At 45.3% G+C, this 15,296-nt stretch overlaps 1 long non-coding RNA gene across 1 annotated transcript; it reads right to left on the bottom strand.

Moving 5' to 3' along the window:
• Nucleotides 1-8,068: 8,068 nt before the first annotated feature.
• LOC102548838 (uncharacterized) lies at nucleotides 8,069-13,609 on the bottom strand. Its single transcript, XR_015635473.1, has 2 exons — nucleotides 13,304-13,609; nucleotides 8,069-8,603 (listed from the first exon to the last, which is right to left on the bottom strand). It is a non-coding gene; the product is annotated as an uncharacterized LOC102548838 (long non-coding RNA).
• Nucleotides 13,610-15,296: the final 1,687 nt, after the last annotated feature.

Below are 15,296 nucleotides of genomic sequence, written 5' to 3' on the forward strand. Positions count from 1 at the left end.
CTATAATGATGCCCGCTTGTCAACGGCTCAACTTGATCTCTAGCTCACCAGCATCAAGGACTCTTGGGAAGCAGGAATAAGAACAGAGAGGGATAAGACTCTCTCCAGCAGTCTGTTTCACTCATTAAAAAACGGTGGATGGGTTTCAATTAAAATGAGCTCATGGGCTGTTGGAAGCTTGGTCTGCAGTGGGCAGGGTGAGTCACTGGTGCTGCTGCGAATGCCCAAGGCTGTTGTTTTGTAGCAGGCTCTGGGCTCTGGTTGCATCTGGGAGGGGGGCTGAGAGTGGGCAGCAGGAGGTGTCATTGAAAATGAATGTTCTCTGTGTGTGATCCAGGATCATTCTCCTGCTTCCACCCTCCCCCACGCCTGGACTCACAGAAAAGAACCATTTGGGAACAATGGAGGGAAAGTCTCCAGACTTTAGTTGGTAGTGTTCTTGGAGGCTTCAGCTCTGTGCAGCTTCTTGAACTAGCCCCTGGGGTGGAACAGGAGGATGAGATCAAAGATAGACGGACAGCCAATGTCTGTACTCTTAGACCAGCGTGCTGCCTGGTCAATAGTTTTGGCACACAACTAGGGCTGAGCTGGTTAGGAGTGGCTCTGCCAGACTGTTCTTGGCTGCTGGGAATAGTTGCCCTACTGTCTCTGGACCATTCAAAGGGGAGGCAGGATGCTGGGCTCACCTCTGGAGGAAAAAAAGCCCAATCGAATGGTAGTGTCTGAAATCAACTTAAGATTGAGTCAAGTCCCACGGCCTTCTAGGGTGGCGCTGTGACCCTGTAGTCCTCTGGCAGGCTTACTCACAGTTACATGGGATGCAGAATTTGAGGCTCACAGACTCAGACAGTGTGTACAGTAGGGCAGTGCTGGGCTCTGATGTGCTTGGGACTGTCCTGCTGGGTAGAAGACCAGCCGGGTGCCTACAGCCTACTCAGTGTTACACTGGTTGCTTGGATTGAAACCCTCTAGCAAATATGAAGATATTCTAAACAGAGACCCGCGCCCCTCCCTTTGGCTATCAGACTGCCGAAGCAATGGACCCCAAGGATCTGGAATTTCCCCAGGACTCTCATAGTGGGAAAAGAGGCCAAAAGCCTGGTGCCAGCTGATCAGGAGCTTGTCTCCCAGGATGATTTCACACAGTTCTGACAACTTGTCAGACCACCTTGCAGGAGAGCCTGGAGCCCAGACAATGATGGGTCAGTGATGGATGGGACCACATCTTGGCCAGGAGTGCTTAGTTATGCATACTTCTTGCCCTCTATTTAAATATAACCTCACATCAGGGCCTGAATACAGACTTGTGGATAGAGTCACTGAATCTCATTATCCTTCCTCTTTCCAACGGAGCTGCATTGAATAAATCTTTTTTTGCCTTTTGTTTTTATTTGTGTCTTTAATTGATGTATTTGAGTAGAGGATCCCACGTCTAGCTTGCTGGGGTTCCCAAGGCCCAGGCTGTGACTGACAAGTTGGGAAAAAGGATTTCTAACCCAATGGAGAGTTATGAGAACTTAGGCGCCTCAGAGCTTTGAGCTACAAATGTTTTGGAGCTCATGGAAAACACAGGGAGTGGAGTAGAGACTTAGACTTAGCTCAGGTTCACATTCCAGAGAGGTAAATGCCTAATGATCAGGCCTGAGGCTGAAGGTCAAGTTCATCGGGACTAGATTTGGAGGGCAGCAATTAGGTGTGGGAGAAAGGGAGGGAGAGAAGAAAGAGGGAAAGGGGGATGAGAGAGAAAGAGAGAAGAGAGAAGAGAGATACATACAGAGACATTCAAACACAGAGAGACAGAGAGAAGAGAGACAGAATGGAAAGACCCATACACATATTTGGACATACGGTAAGGGAAAAGAGAGGAGACTCAGACTGACACACACACACACACACACACAGAAGAGTGAATGCCTGTGTCTGTGTGCACGTATGTGTGTATGTGTGTGTCTGTGTGCACATATGTGTGTATGTATATATGTATGTATCTGTGTGCACATATGTGTGTCTGTGTGCACATGTGTGTATGTATATATCTGTGTGCACTTATGTGTATCTGTGTGCACATATGTGTGTATGTGTATGTGTGTTTATATGTGCACATATGTGTCTCTGTGTGCACATAAATGTGCATGCATGTATGTATATATGTATCTGTGTCTGTGTGCACATAAGTGGGTATGTGTGTATGTATGTATGCATGTATGTATGTGTATGTGTAGACCTATCTGTGTGCATGTATATGTGTGTTTGTACATGTATATATATGCATCTATGCTAGGTATGTTTAGACATTTGAAGTCAAAGTGTAGAGCATCAGTCTACGTCCCTTCCACCCAAGCCCTTGCTTTGGCGTATACGTTTAGAGGCTGATAGGTATAAGGTTGCTCAGGCTTTGTCGGGTGTTCGTAAACTTGCACCCGCTGGCTGTTCCAGCTGAGTCTCTTCCTCTCTGTTGCTCTTCAAGCTGCTGTTCTTCAAGGACTAGGAATGGAGCCTCTAAGGTTGCATTCTGAACTTTCAAAGGCACTAAAATTAATGGAGCAGAGAAATCCACTGAGAGACGTAAGAAGAATTACCAAGACCTTAATAATAAATGCGTGTCAACAACACTCAGGAAAAAAATTTCTCCTTCAAGCCTCTGACTTTCTAGTTCCTAGTTCTAGCCCCCAAGAGCAGATACCTTTAATAGACTGTAAATCAAAGGCAGCTTGAAGGATTAAATTGCATCTTCAGCTGTCAGTGGACTCTGGTGGAATTTGAGAGGAGATAGAGAACAATGGGGTCACTTTGTGGAGTGAGAGCCCCACAAAGCCAAAATGAACTTGGCATTTAGAGTCAGGGATGTTGAATCAGGAATGGACCAGTGGATGATCAGGACAGACAGATGTCATTGGTCCTTAGTTGTTCACCTGTGTCCCAAGGTATTCCTGGATGTGTATTCTTCAAGCTCCTCATGTGAGGATAGCAAAGGCTGGGGGCTTAATTGGTAGAGCATCTGCTTAGCATGCGGGAAGCCCTTCAGCCAATCTTCAGCACCCTGGTGGTTTGGAGCATGCCTGTAACATCAGAATGCAGGAGGTGGAGGCAGGAGAATTTAAAGTTCAAGGTCGTCTTCAGCTATAAACACAGGCTAGGGTCAGCCTATGCTACAGGAGACCTTGTCTTAAACAAACAAACATAAGAACAGTGGCTTTTATGAGTGGCCAGCTTGGGAATGCAAGATGGTGGCCACTTGTGTTTTTGAGGGACAGGAGGGTTTCCAGTAGCATAATGATTCAATGTCTGTAACAGACAAGGCTCTTTATTTTCCTATTAATACTTTTCCATGAAGATGGTATTCTCAGGCTGAGTTAGAGATTAAATCCATCGACATCTTCAGTACACTGGATGTTCACTGATTTGCCCTCCCTTTCCGTGTTGATCCTCTCTGTGTTGTTAGTTATATTCAACCCCCTTAGAGGTGGGTGAGTGTGGTAGTTTGATTATGCTTAGCTTAGAGAGTGACACTATTATGAGGTGTGGCCTTGTTGAAGTAGGTGTGGCCTTGTTGGAAGAAGTGTATTACTGTGGGAGTGGGCTTGGAGACTCTTCTCATTGCCTGGAAGCCAGTCTTCTTCAGTTTGCCTTCGGAACAAGATATAGAACTCTTAGCTCTTCCCACATCATGCCTGCCTGGATGCTGCCATGCTTCCCACCATGATGATAATGGACTGAACCTCTGAACCTGTAAGACAGACCCAATTAAATGTTGTCCTCATAAGTGTTGCCTTGATCGTGGTGTCTGTTCACAGTAGTAAAACCCTAGCTAAGACAGTGAATTCATCCGTTTTCTCAAGAATGAGGAGCAGAGAGACTGAGCAACTGAAGCCCGGGTGTTCCACTGCCAGAGCTCTCCTCTCTTTGATGCCTAAGACAATCACTTTCTCAATCTAAATCAATTCTATTCAATTGAATAGAATTCAGAATCTAATCAATTCTCCTAGGAGAAAGTATGTAGTGTCTCAAGGGAGAAGGGATTTCTCAATAAATTTCCTTGTTGGAAAACATCACAAGACCTGGTTGGGTTATGGCTGAGTTAGTAGAATACTTGTCTAGCTATCTTGAGGCCCTGGGTTCCATCCCTAGCCCTGTAAGAAGGGAATGTAATGCTCTTGACTGTAATCCTAGCACTCCGTAGGTTGAAGCAGGAGGAACTGATGTTCAAGGTTATCTTTGGCTAAATTTGAGAGTTTGAGGCCACCCTAGGCTACATGAGACTCAGTATCAAGAACAAAACAATACAAATAAAACCTTTCTAAGAGTAGGCAGCTCTTATAGACTAACCTGGGGCCATTTTCTTGGAGCTTATGACAAGACATTCTCAGACAGGGGCTCTTGGGCAGAGTTTAAGTCAAGAGGATTTTGGGATTTCATGGCCTTCTGGCTATATTAACATGCGACTATCAGGTTCCAGAGGCCTTGGGATTTAATTTGTCCAATGAAGATCTTTTGACACACTTATTAATGAACTACTATTCGTTTTTTATCTCTGCGTGCTCATGTGCATAGGTACACATTGTATACCACAGTATGTGTGTTGTGTGTGGTTAAAGAACAGCCTCAAATATTTGATCTTCACCTTACACTGTATAACGGAGAGGTCTCCTTGTTCTCTGCCCACCCCAGGCCAGCTGGCCTGCAAGCTTCTGAGGATTCTCCTCTCTTGGCCTCCATCTTATCATAAGACTGTTGGGATTACAGACTTAAGCTACTGCCGCTGGCTGCATTCAGGCTCTTGGGGTCTGAACTTGGGTCCTCATGTTTACATGGCAAGTACTTTTGCCCCTGACTAAGCCATCCCCCCTAGCCCTACGAACGAGCTTAAACTTTTACATTCATTTATTTGGTTATTGGGTGGCACACATGAGGACAACTTGTAGGTTGAGTCTCTCCACCATGCAGGGGACTTGGGGGATTGAACTCAGGTCATCAGACTTGGCTGCAAGCACCTTTACCTACTGAGTCATTTCCCTACCTCCTACTAATGAATTAATGAACCATTAAGTATGATGTTTAGAGACATCTTGCTGCTGAAGAATAATCTTCAAGTCCACAGAAAAGAGCCACACCCTTCAACATCCCCCCACCCCCACCTTGCAGCAAAGTTTTGTTTGTGGAGTAGGCTAAGGCATCCTGTCCCAGCCTTGGCTCTTTGTTTTGTCCTCCACACAACCTAATTTTCCCAGGGTTTCACAGCCCCTGTTCACTATGGACACAACATTACCCTGCAAAATATTTTCTGAAACCACCGACAGCCTTTTAGACTTTGGGAACCTTATTTAAACAAATTTGCATTAATAGCTCGTAAGGCCCCCTCATTTGCATATGTGTTTGAATGGGCAATAGTTTGGGGAATGTGATTTAAAAAAAAAAAAGCAAAACAACTGGTGGCTGGCTTGGTATGGCTTGCTCTGTGGACATGCCTGGGACTGTTAAAAAGTAGAAATTTAACTTTCAGTAATGCTCGTCTCACGTGCAGCAGCCGTGGAGTCTGGGAAAGGGACGTCGGCTGTGACTGTTTTCCTTTATACCTTGGCAGCTACAGGAGAGAGTGTTGCTATGGACTTAAGATAGATCTAGAATTGCAGATGATATGATAGTATATTTAAGTGATCCAAAAATTCCATCAGAGAACTACTAAAGCTGAAAAATAACTTCAGCAAAGTGGCTGGGTATAAAATTAACTCAAATAAATCAGTTGCCTTCTTCTACACAAAAGAGAAACAAGCCGAGAAAGAAATTAGGGAAACAACACCCTTCATAATAGACCCAAATAATATAAAGTACCTCGGTGTGACTTTAACCAAGCAAGTAAAAGATTTGTACAATAAGAACTTCAAGACTCTGAAGAAAGAAATTGAAGAAGACCTCAGAAGATGGAAAGATCTCCCATGCTCATGGATTGGCAGGATTAATATAGTAAAAATGGCCATTTTACCAAAAGCGATCTACAGATTCAATGCAATCCCCATTAAAATACCAATCCATTTCTTCAAAGAGTTAGAACAATTTGCAAATTCATCTGGAATAACAAAAAACCCAGGATAGCTAAAACTATCCTCAACAATAAAAGGACTTCAGGGGGAATCACTATCCCTGAACTCAAGCAATATTACAGAGCAATAATGATAAAAAAACTGCATGGTATTGGTACAGAGACAGACAGATAGACCAATGGAACAGAATTGAAGACCCAGAAATGAACCCACACACCTATGGGCACTTGATTTTTGACAAAGGAGCCAAAACCATCAAATGGAAAAAAGATAGCATTTTCAGCAAATGGTGCTGGTTCAACTGGAGGTCAACATGTAGAAGAATGCAGATCGATCCATGCTTATCACCCTGTACAAAGCTTAAGTCCAAGTGGATCAAGGACCTCCACATCAAACCACTAATAGAAGAAAAACTAGGGCAGCATCTCGAACACATGGGCACTGGAAAAAATTTCCTGAACAAAACACCAATGGCTTATGCTCTAAGATCAAGAATCGACAAATGGGATCTCATAAAACTGCAAAGCTTCTGTAAGGCAAAGGACACTGTGGTTAGGACAAAACGGCAACCAACAGATTGGGAAAAGATCTTTACCAATCCTACAACAGATAGAGGCCTTATATCCAAAATATACAAAGAACTCAAGAAGTTAGACCGCAGGGAGACAAATAACCCTATTAAAAAATGGGGTTCAGAGCTAAACAAAGAATTCACAGCTGAGGAATGCCGAATGGCTGAGAAACACCTAAAGAAATGTTCAACATCTTTAGTCATAAGGGAAATGCAAATCAAAACAACCCTGTGTTTTCACCTCACACCAGTGAGAATGGCTAAGATCAAAAACTCAGGTGACAGCAAATGCTGGCGAGGATGTGGAGAAAGAGGAACAATCCTCCATTGTTGGTGGGATTGCAGACTGGTGCACCCATTCTGGAAATCAGTCTGGAGGTTCCTCAGAAAATTGGACATTGAACTGCCTGAGGATCCAGCTATACCTCTCTTGGGCATATACCCAAAAGATGCCCCAACATATAAAAAAGACACGTGCTCCACTATGTTCATTGCAGCCTTATTTATAATAGCCAGAAGCTGGAAAGAACCCAGATGCCCTTCAACAGAGGAATGGATGCAGAAAATGTGGCACATCTACACAATGGAATATTACTCAGTTATCAAAAACAATGCCTTTATGAAATTCATAGGCAAATGGTTGGAACTGGAAAATATCATCCTGAGTGAGCTAACCCAATCACAGAAAAACACACATGGTATGCACTCATTGATAAGTGGCTATTAGCCCAAATGCTTGAATTACCCTAGATGCCTAGAACAAATGAAACTCAAGACGGATGATCAAAATGTGAATGCTTCACTCCTTCTTTAAAAGGGGAACAAGAATACCCTTGGCAGGGAATAGAGAGGCAAAGATTAAAACAGACACAGAAGGAACACCCATTCAGAGCCTGCCCCACATGTGGCCCATACATATACAGCCACCCAATTAGACAAGATGGATGAAGCAAAGAAGTGCAGGTAGACAGGAGCCGGATGTAGATTTCTCCTGAGAGACACAGCCAGAATACAGCAAATACAGAGGCGAATGCCAGCAGCAAACCACTGAACTGAGAACAGGACCCCCATTGAAGGAATCAGAGAAAGAACTGGAAGAGTTTGAAGGGGCTCAAGACCCCATATGAACAACAATGCCAAAGAGCTTCCAGGGACTAAGCCACTACCTAAAGACTATACATGGACTGACCCTGGACTCTGACTGACCTCATAGGTAGCATTAAATATCCTAGTAAGATCACCAGTGTAAGGGGAAGCCCTGGGTCCTGCTAAGACTGAACCCCCAGTGAATGTGATTGTTGGGGGCAGGGCGGCAATGGGGGGAGGATGGGGAGGGGAACACCCATATCGAAGGGGAGGGGGAGGGGATAGGGGGATGTTGGCCTGGAAACCGGGAAAGGGAATAACACTCGAAATGTAAATAAAAAATACTCAAGTTAATTAAAAAAAAAGATAGATCTAGAAGAGAATGGGGCCTTTATTATTGGGGGCAGGTAAGGAAGACACGGGGTGTTAATTAAGACAATATAATGAAATGTGTTCTTAAGACATATTCTTAGGCTCCTACTGGATCCATTTTGGTGATAGGGTTGATTGTGCAGGCAAGATTGCTTGAGCCTGTGATCCTGAAGAAAAGTCTTAGGTCCGTGGATCCAAATACAGCTTGCAAAAGAACCAAGTTGGGAGATGGTCCAGCAGGTAAGGAGATGGTCCAGCAGGTAAGGAGATGGTCCAGCAGGTAAGGAGATGGTCCAGCAGGTAAGGAGATGGTCCAGCAGGTAACGAGATGGTCCAGCAGGTAAGGAGATGGTCCAGCAGGTAAGGAGATGGTCCAGCAGGTAAGGAGATGGTCCAGCAGGTAACGAGATGGTCCAGCAGGTAAGGAGATGGTCCAGCAGGTAAGGAGATGGTCCAGCAGGTAAGGAGATGGTCCAGCAGGTAGGTAAAGGTGCTTGTTGTTCAAGTGGGAGGATCTGAGGTCAGGTTCCCAAAACCTATATAAAAGATGGAGGCCAAGACAAGAGAATCCCAGAAAGCTTGCAAACCAGCTAGCCTGATGTGGGTTGGGGGAAAAAAGAAACCCCATCTCCTATTAGGTGTAAGTTAAGGACTGACACCCCAGGTTATCTTCTGACCGCCCCATGGCACGAGTGTGCCCACGTTCACACATGAATCACATACGTCCCTCTGTCGGGTGCAGAGAATAAACCTTCCAGTGATGTTTTATATTAATTAGATAGCAGGCTGGGTATGTGGCACTTGTAAGTCTTCCTGAATATGACTGTACTCTGTGTTTCATGTCATGGACTCTGGGGTAATTATTGAATAAGTATAACTATTCCAAGAAACTTACTTATTAATGATTGTTATTTCATGTGTGTGTTATTATTGAGAGAGACCAAGAGTGAGAGTGTGTGTACATGCTGTGTGCGTGTGTGCGTGCGTGTGTGTGTGTGTGTGTGTGTGTGTGTGTGTGTGTGTGTGTGTGTAATACCCTTGGAGGCCAGAAGAGGGTGTCCAATCACCTGGAGCTGGCGTTATAGGTGGTCGTGAGCCACATGAAATGGGTACTGGGAACTGAACTTGGGTCCTCTGGAAGATCAGAAAGCACTTTTAACCACAGAAACATCTCTCTGGCTCTGGATTAACCAACTTGAATTGTGACCAAGAGGGCCCTTGGAAGGTTTTTCCCTGTAAAGTTCCTCAGTGCACTATATATAAACAAGTCCATGAGAGTGGTATTCGAGTTTGAGGGTGGGACCCTGGCACTCCAAGTGCCAGAATGTGTTAAACATCTTCCATATTAGCTTGAATCATTCCGACTTGGACGAGAATACTTTTCTCCTACATTATAAACATTGTTTATGTCAGAGTGAAAATTTATACTATAGTTACAATTCCTTTCTGGTACAGTGTTGTGTTTTCCTTATAAGTCACGATTATTTTTGTGTGGTCATGTATATTTGTTAATAACATATCCCTAAAATATCTATCAGAGTTATAGAACACCCCTCAACCTCCCTGAAACAGTCAGGTAACTTATCAGTCACCCTAACCCCTCCCCCGCTTTTTTTTTTCCCAAAAGAGCTTTTTTTTTTCCTTTCCTAGAACTTTCTATGCCTGTATTTAGCTTCTTCTGAGCTGTCCTGAAATTTCAGCACCATCTTTGGAATTCTGAGCCTGTTGTCGTAAAGATCTTTTCTTCATTTGTTTGAGGTGCTAAAATAAAATGCTGCAGGCTGAGTAATTTTTAAAAGACACGGGCTGGAAGTCCAAGATCAAATCCACTTGAAGCATCTTGAGCGTCTGACTCATGGCCTAAGCCATGGGTCTTCAATGTCTTCACATAAAAAAGAACCAAGCCCCTTCAGAACCTCTTTCACCAAGCCATATCCTGTGTGTCTCCTGTGGGGTGTCAGTCTGCACAGAGCTTGAGCAGACAGAGAGACATGAAGAGACGGGCTTTTAGATTTGGGTAAATTTAATTTTAATCATCAATCAGCAACGAATTATTTAATTTCTGTGCACTTCAGACTTATTTCCTTATTTCCCGGAGCTGAAGGCAAATCACCCATGGAGAGATATGGAAAGAGAGCAGTCTATATAATCTGGTTACAGGAAAGGCACCTGCCTCCCATCCCCCCAACCTTTCCTCCGTTTCCTTCTAAATAGTCTGTTTTCATCTTTTCTTTTTCTGTTCTTCATGTGTGTGTTGTGCATGTGTGTATATGTATGACTTTTGCACACATATGTGTGCACACATGTGCATGTGTGTACATATGTACATATATGTGGAGGACTAAGGTTGATGTCAGGGAATTGTTCTTGATGGCTCTCCCACCTTATGCATAGGGCCAGGGTCTCTCAAACAAACCCAGGGCTTATCAATGTGGCTAGTTTTCCTAGCCAGCTTGCTCCGGGGATCTGTCCCCCTTCTCTACCTTCTCAGTCAGGAACTGTAGGCTGGCTGCCATTCTCACCTGACATTTACGTGGGTTTCTGAAGGGTCTAAACCCTGGCCCTCACATTTGTGCAGCAGGCACTTCCATGGCTAAGCTACTCCCCGAGTTCCAATTTTCATCTTAAAATTGTAAAATTTCACGAGCAATTACATTCTGCCCATTAGTATCCAGTGTCACAGTTAAGTGATTCCATCTTGCGGGCGAGGAACATTTTAACACTTAGGTCAGACAACAGCTTTTCAACGAGGAACTTGAATGGTCTCTTTCCAGGTATTTGGCACATTTGTTCTTTGGCCAAATGAATGGCAATGATCATGATTGAAATTTATTGGGCATTTGCCCTGTGCCCAGCCCTGTTCTACGTATTTAACAAGTATTAATTCACTTAGTCCTGTACAACCTGACGAGGAAGGCGGTATTATTACTCCCAGCTACAATTGAAATAGAGGGTCTGAGTGACCCAAGGTTCTGCAGCCAGGGACTATGACATTGGGGCTTAAACCCTTGTATTGGTTACTCGCCCAGTGGCTGTGATCAAATATCTGATAAAGGTATCTTTGAAAAGGAAGGCTTGCTTTTTTAACTGGGAAGGGAATCTCGGTAGCAGGAGGGAGGAGAATTCTGATGTTCCGCTCACTGTACCCTCCTCACTCTTTAATGTGTGTGTGGTTTACACATGCACGCACGTGACTGTGTAGGCTCGAGGTAGTGTCAGGTGTCTTCCCAGTTGCTCTCTGCTTTACTCTTTGAGGCAGGTCCTTTCTGCACTGAACCCAGAGCTTCTGCTTCTGACAGCCTGCCTGGCTGGCTAGTGAACCCCGGGCTTCTGCTTTTCTCTGTTCTCCAAGTGCTGGGGTTACAGATGCACTCAACCACACTGCAGCTTTTACAGGGGCGCCGAGGGTGTGAACACGTTTCTTTATGCACGTACAGCAAGCTTTGCCCAGTGAGCCCTCATCCCAGCCACTCGCTTTGTTCTCCGTATTCAGTCCAGGACAGCAGCTGCGTAGAACGGTGCTGCCCACATTTAGTTTGGGTCTTTCCATGGAAGTTAACTTAATCTAGAAACCCCCTCCTCACAGAAGTGCCCAGAGTCTTATCTTCAAGGTGCTTCTGGAGTCTGTCAAGCTGACAATATTAAACACCACAGCCCAGAAGTTAAGCAGGGTTTGTCTGCTGACACGAAATCTTATGGAAGTGGCTCAGGCAGGACTCCCAAGTGGAGAAGCCAAGCATCCCAGAACCCGGTGTGGAACAGGGCAAGAATGAAGTCTGGGATGGACTAGGCCTGCACTGGTGCTCTGATTGCTGGGGTGGGGGCAGGGGCTCCTGGAGGTGGAACGATCTTTCCCATTCTCCCTAAGAGCAGCCCAGACAGGCCTGGTGGAAAGTGAGAATTCTCCTGTGCAAGCAACCTCAAGCACAAACAGGCAGCTTCACCACTGTGGCCACGCTGGGCTCCCAGCAGGCCTCATTTAAACAGGCTGGCTGGTAGTAGCTGGGGTTGGCTCAGTGGATTACGGGGGTAGCCAGGGATGCTGGGGGGCAGGTGTCCACTTCTGAGTGTGCAGTCAAGTGGATCGAAGGACCCAGACTGATATGAATAGAAAGCCCGGTGTTCACTTCCAATAAAGCCAACTGTCAATTACTGGAAGGTCGCTGACTGGCTGTCCCAGACTCATCAATTCAAATGAGCAGAGGAGGAAGGGCAGGGTGTGAATCCCAGTCAGAGCTGGCTCTCTTTTGAGCAGGCAGAGTCAGGGAAAGGCTTGGGAAAAGCAGACACTTTCTGAGGAGTGGCCCTTCTAGGAACTGGCCAGGACACAGGAGGTTTGGGGGAAGGAGGTGGGAGACAGAAACCATATTATCTGACCCTAGGTTCTTGGCGACTGTCCCTTGTTACAATCCCAGACGAGTTATTTGAAAGCCAGAGATGTTAAGGGACTTACCCAGGGGCATATAGTGTAACTGTCTACACTGCTCCTCCTGATCTAAGTTCGGCTTCCTCTTTTTGTTTGTTTGTTTGTTTGCTTTTTGATTTCTGTTATGAGCCACTGCCTGGCTGTTTCTCTAGTTCACTGCTTTGAGATTAATGTTACACACGAGTCGGCCTATAAGATGTTAGAGCCATGGAGGTAAACTACTCTCACGACCTTGGTGTCTGTCCTGCGGAGAAGCTAAAGGATTTTCCTGAAGCGCAGGAAAGAGGGGAGCTGGGATGGACTATGGCACAGATACCAGGACATTCTTACAGGGACAGAGTGACAGGTCACAAATTGCCACGTTCATCTTACCCGCTGCTGCTGCTACGAACTGTCGAGGAGTCTTTAGCTTGGATATTTAGCACACTGAAACCCTGGTATTGGGGGATGTGGCTTTGTTGGCCTCTATGTGCCTAGCATTTACGAGGCCTTGACTTTTGTCCCTAGCGCATGAACTGACAACCCTGCACCTGGGAGGTGGAAGCAGGGCGATCAGAACTTGAAGACCATCATCAGCTACAGAGTGAGTCTAAGGCCAGTCTGGGCTCTGTAACACCCTGTCTTAAAACAAGCAAATAAAATAAAAAAGAAAACACTCCCATCCCCCTAAACCCACCCAACCTTCTTCTGGGCTTTTTGTTAGCTTCAACAGGGGGTGACTCTGGTTGACAAAGAGCAAGACTTGATGAGGTCCTTGCTCATGCTTGTGCAGCAAGCCCCCTTAGCCACTGAGTCATCCCGAGATCTCACCTCTGCCGCTTAGCTCGAGTTTAGCAGATCACAGCCAGTTCTGCAAGATCACTCACTCCATTTTCCGTTCTGTTCTGAGGTAGAACCAAGGACTTGTAGGGTTAGACAGAGGAATCTTCAAGCCATCTCTTCACATCTCAGACGTGAAGGCTGTGTCTGGCCTTACGGATGAGGAAGCTGAGGTAGGAGACACGTGACTTGATCGAGGTCAGCCCACTTTCCCTCACTCACTTTGTAAAGTAAGGAGGTGGAAAGAACCATTCTGAAATCCTTCACCAGCCCCTCAGCACCATGGAAATGCTGACTGGGTAAATACTAAACCCCCACGGGTGAGATTGGTGGCTGGCTCGCCGTGGCCTTCCCTAGACAATGCTCGAGGAGATTTTAATGACTCGCCTAGCAGACAGATCTGAAGCATTCATTTACTAGAAGGCCAAGTTGCTCAGACTATAACTCTGAAGCTAATGTCTCCCACCGCTCTGGCAGCAATCGAGATCCAACAAGGGGAATGAAGAGGGTGGTGCCAGCCTTTGATTGCTGCCCTTCTGACCTCCTATTTCAGAAAGATGGACTCGGGATGACTTTTAACACCTGCTTCAAAATGTTATCCCAGAGGGGAGTGAGGGAGCTTGCCAAAGGCCAGTGCGTCTGGCCATAGAATCACTCCCCAGAGTTCCTGTGCTCTCAACCCTGAGGTCCACTCCTGTTGGGAAGTAGTTAGGTGTAACACAGAGCTGCAAGTGGAGGTGCGGGTGGGCATTGCCCTAGCTTTGAGCTGTGTCTGGGGTCATGAGGAAGCTGAAGGATTAGGGAGGAGGACACAAGTCAGGAAGATGGGCAAAGGAAGTAGTGATTAAAATAAGACGTGAAATGCATCGGAAGCAAAGCAAATGTTTTGCTCCTGTTTAATGGGATTAGAAATCTACAGCAAAAACAAATAGATTTAATGGGGTGGGCTGGTGAACCCTGTCTTGTGATAGATCAGGAAATGACTTTGTTCAGGAAGAACTGAGTGCTGAGGGAGGAAATTGAACTTAATGCTTATCTCCCTATGTTTTAGTTGCTTAACTGCCTAGCACACACCTGTAAAACCAGAAAGAGAGAAGCCCGAGGCTTAATATATTGTTTACCAAGTAACTTGAGCTATGAATGTCTTCACTGTGTGACTCGGCCTTTATTAAAGACCTAATTCTTTCTCTCTAACATTAATGGCGATAGTAACGTGTGGATGTCTCCAGTGGTGCTGTGACTTGTTAAAAGTCACCCTTCAGTCTAGTGGAAAAACAGTTTTCCTCCTTTTCTCTGCTTAGTTCAGAGTTTTGTTCCCCCTGCCCCCAGAACCCAGGAATGTGTTAGTACACCCCTGTTCCTCTGCGACAAAATGCCCAAGAAAGTCAATGTGAGAGAGGAAAGCCTTGTTTTGACCCACACTTTCAGAGATTTCATGCTATGTCAGATGGGTTCATACTTCTGGGCCTGTGGTTGAAGCAGAACATCCTGGTAGAAGGGACCCAGGATGAAAGCTGCTCACAGCATGAGAGGCAGGAAGGAACATAGTGGGAGTAGAGACTGACGGATCCATTAGTAAAGTTAATGTGAGAGACAGAGATGGATACAGACACACACACACACACACACACACACACACACACACACACACACACAGAGAGAGAGAGAGAGAGAGAGAGAGCAAGAGCGAGAGAGAGAGTAACATCCTTATGAGCCAATTGTGACTCAAGAACACCATCAGCTAAGAAGACTTTGACATTCTTCATGCTTGAACCATTCAATTAAACATAGTTTACCCCTACCATAAACACAAAATAAATTCTCCTTACCTGGGTCCCTTCGAGTGATTCATTTGTGCTACTCATCATTGTATTGTGTCATATGTAGTTGAACACTGGAGTGGGTGTGAGATTTCAGAATGATCTAATGATGGGGACTTGGCAGAGAGTGATAACTGACCACAGTAATAATTGTGTGCAAGTAT

The sequence above is a fragment of the Rattus norvegicus genome, chromosome 13 (genome assembly GCF_021556685.1).
Source record: "Rattus norvegicus strain SHRSP/BbbUtx chromosome 13, alternate assembly SHRSP_T2T, whole genome shotgun sequence".
Taxonomy (NCBI): Eukaryota; Metazoa; Chordata; class Mammalia; order Rodentia; family Muridae; genus Rattus; species Rattus norvegicus.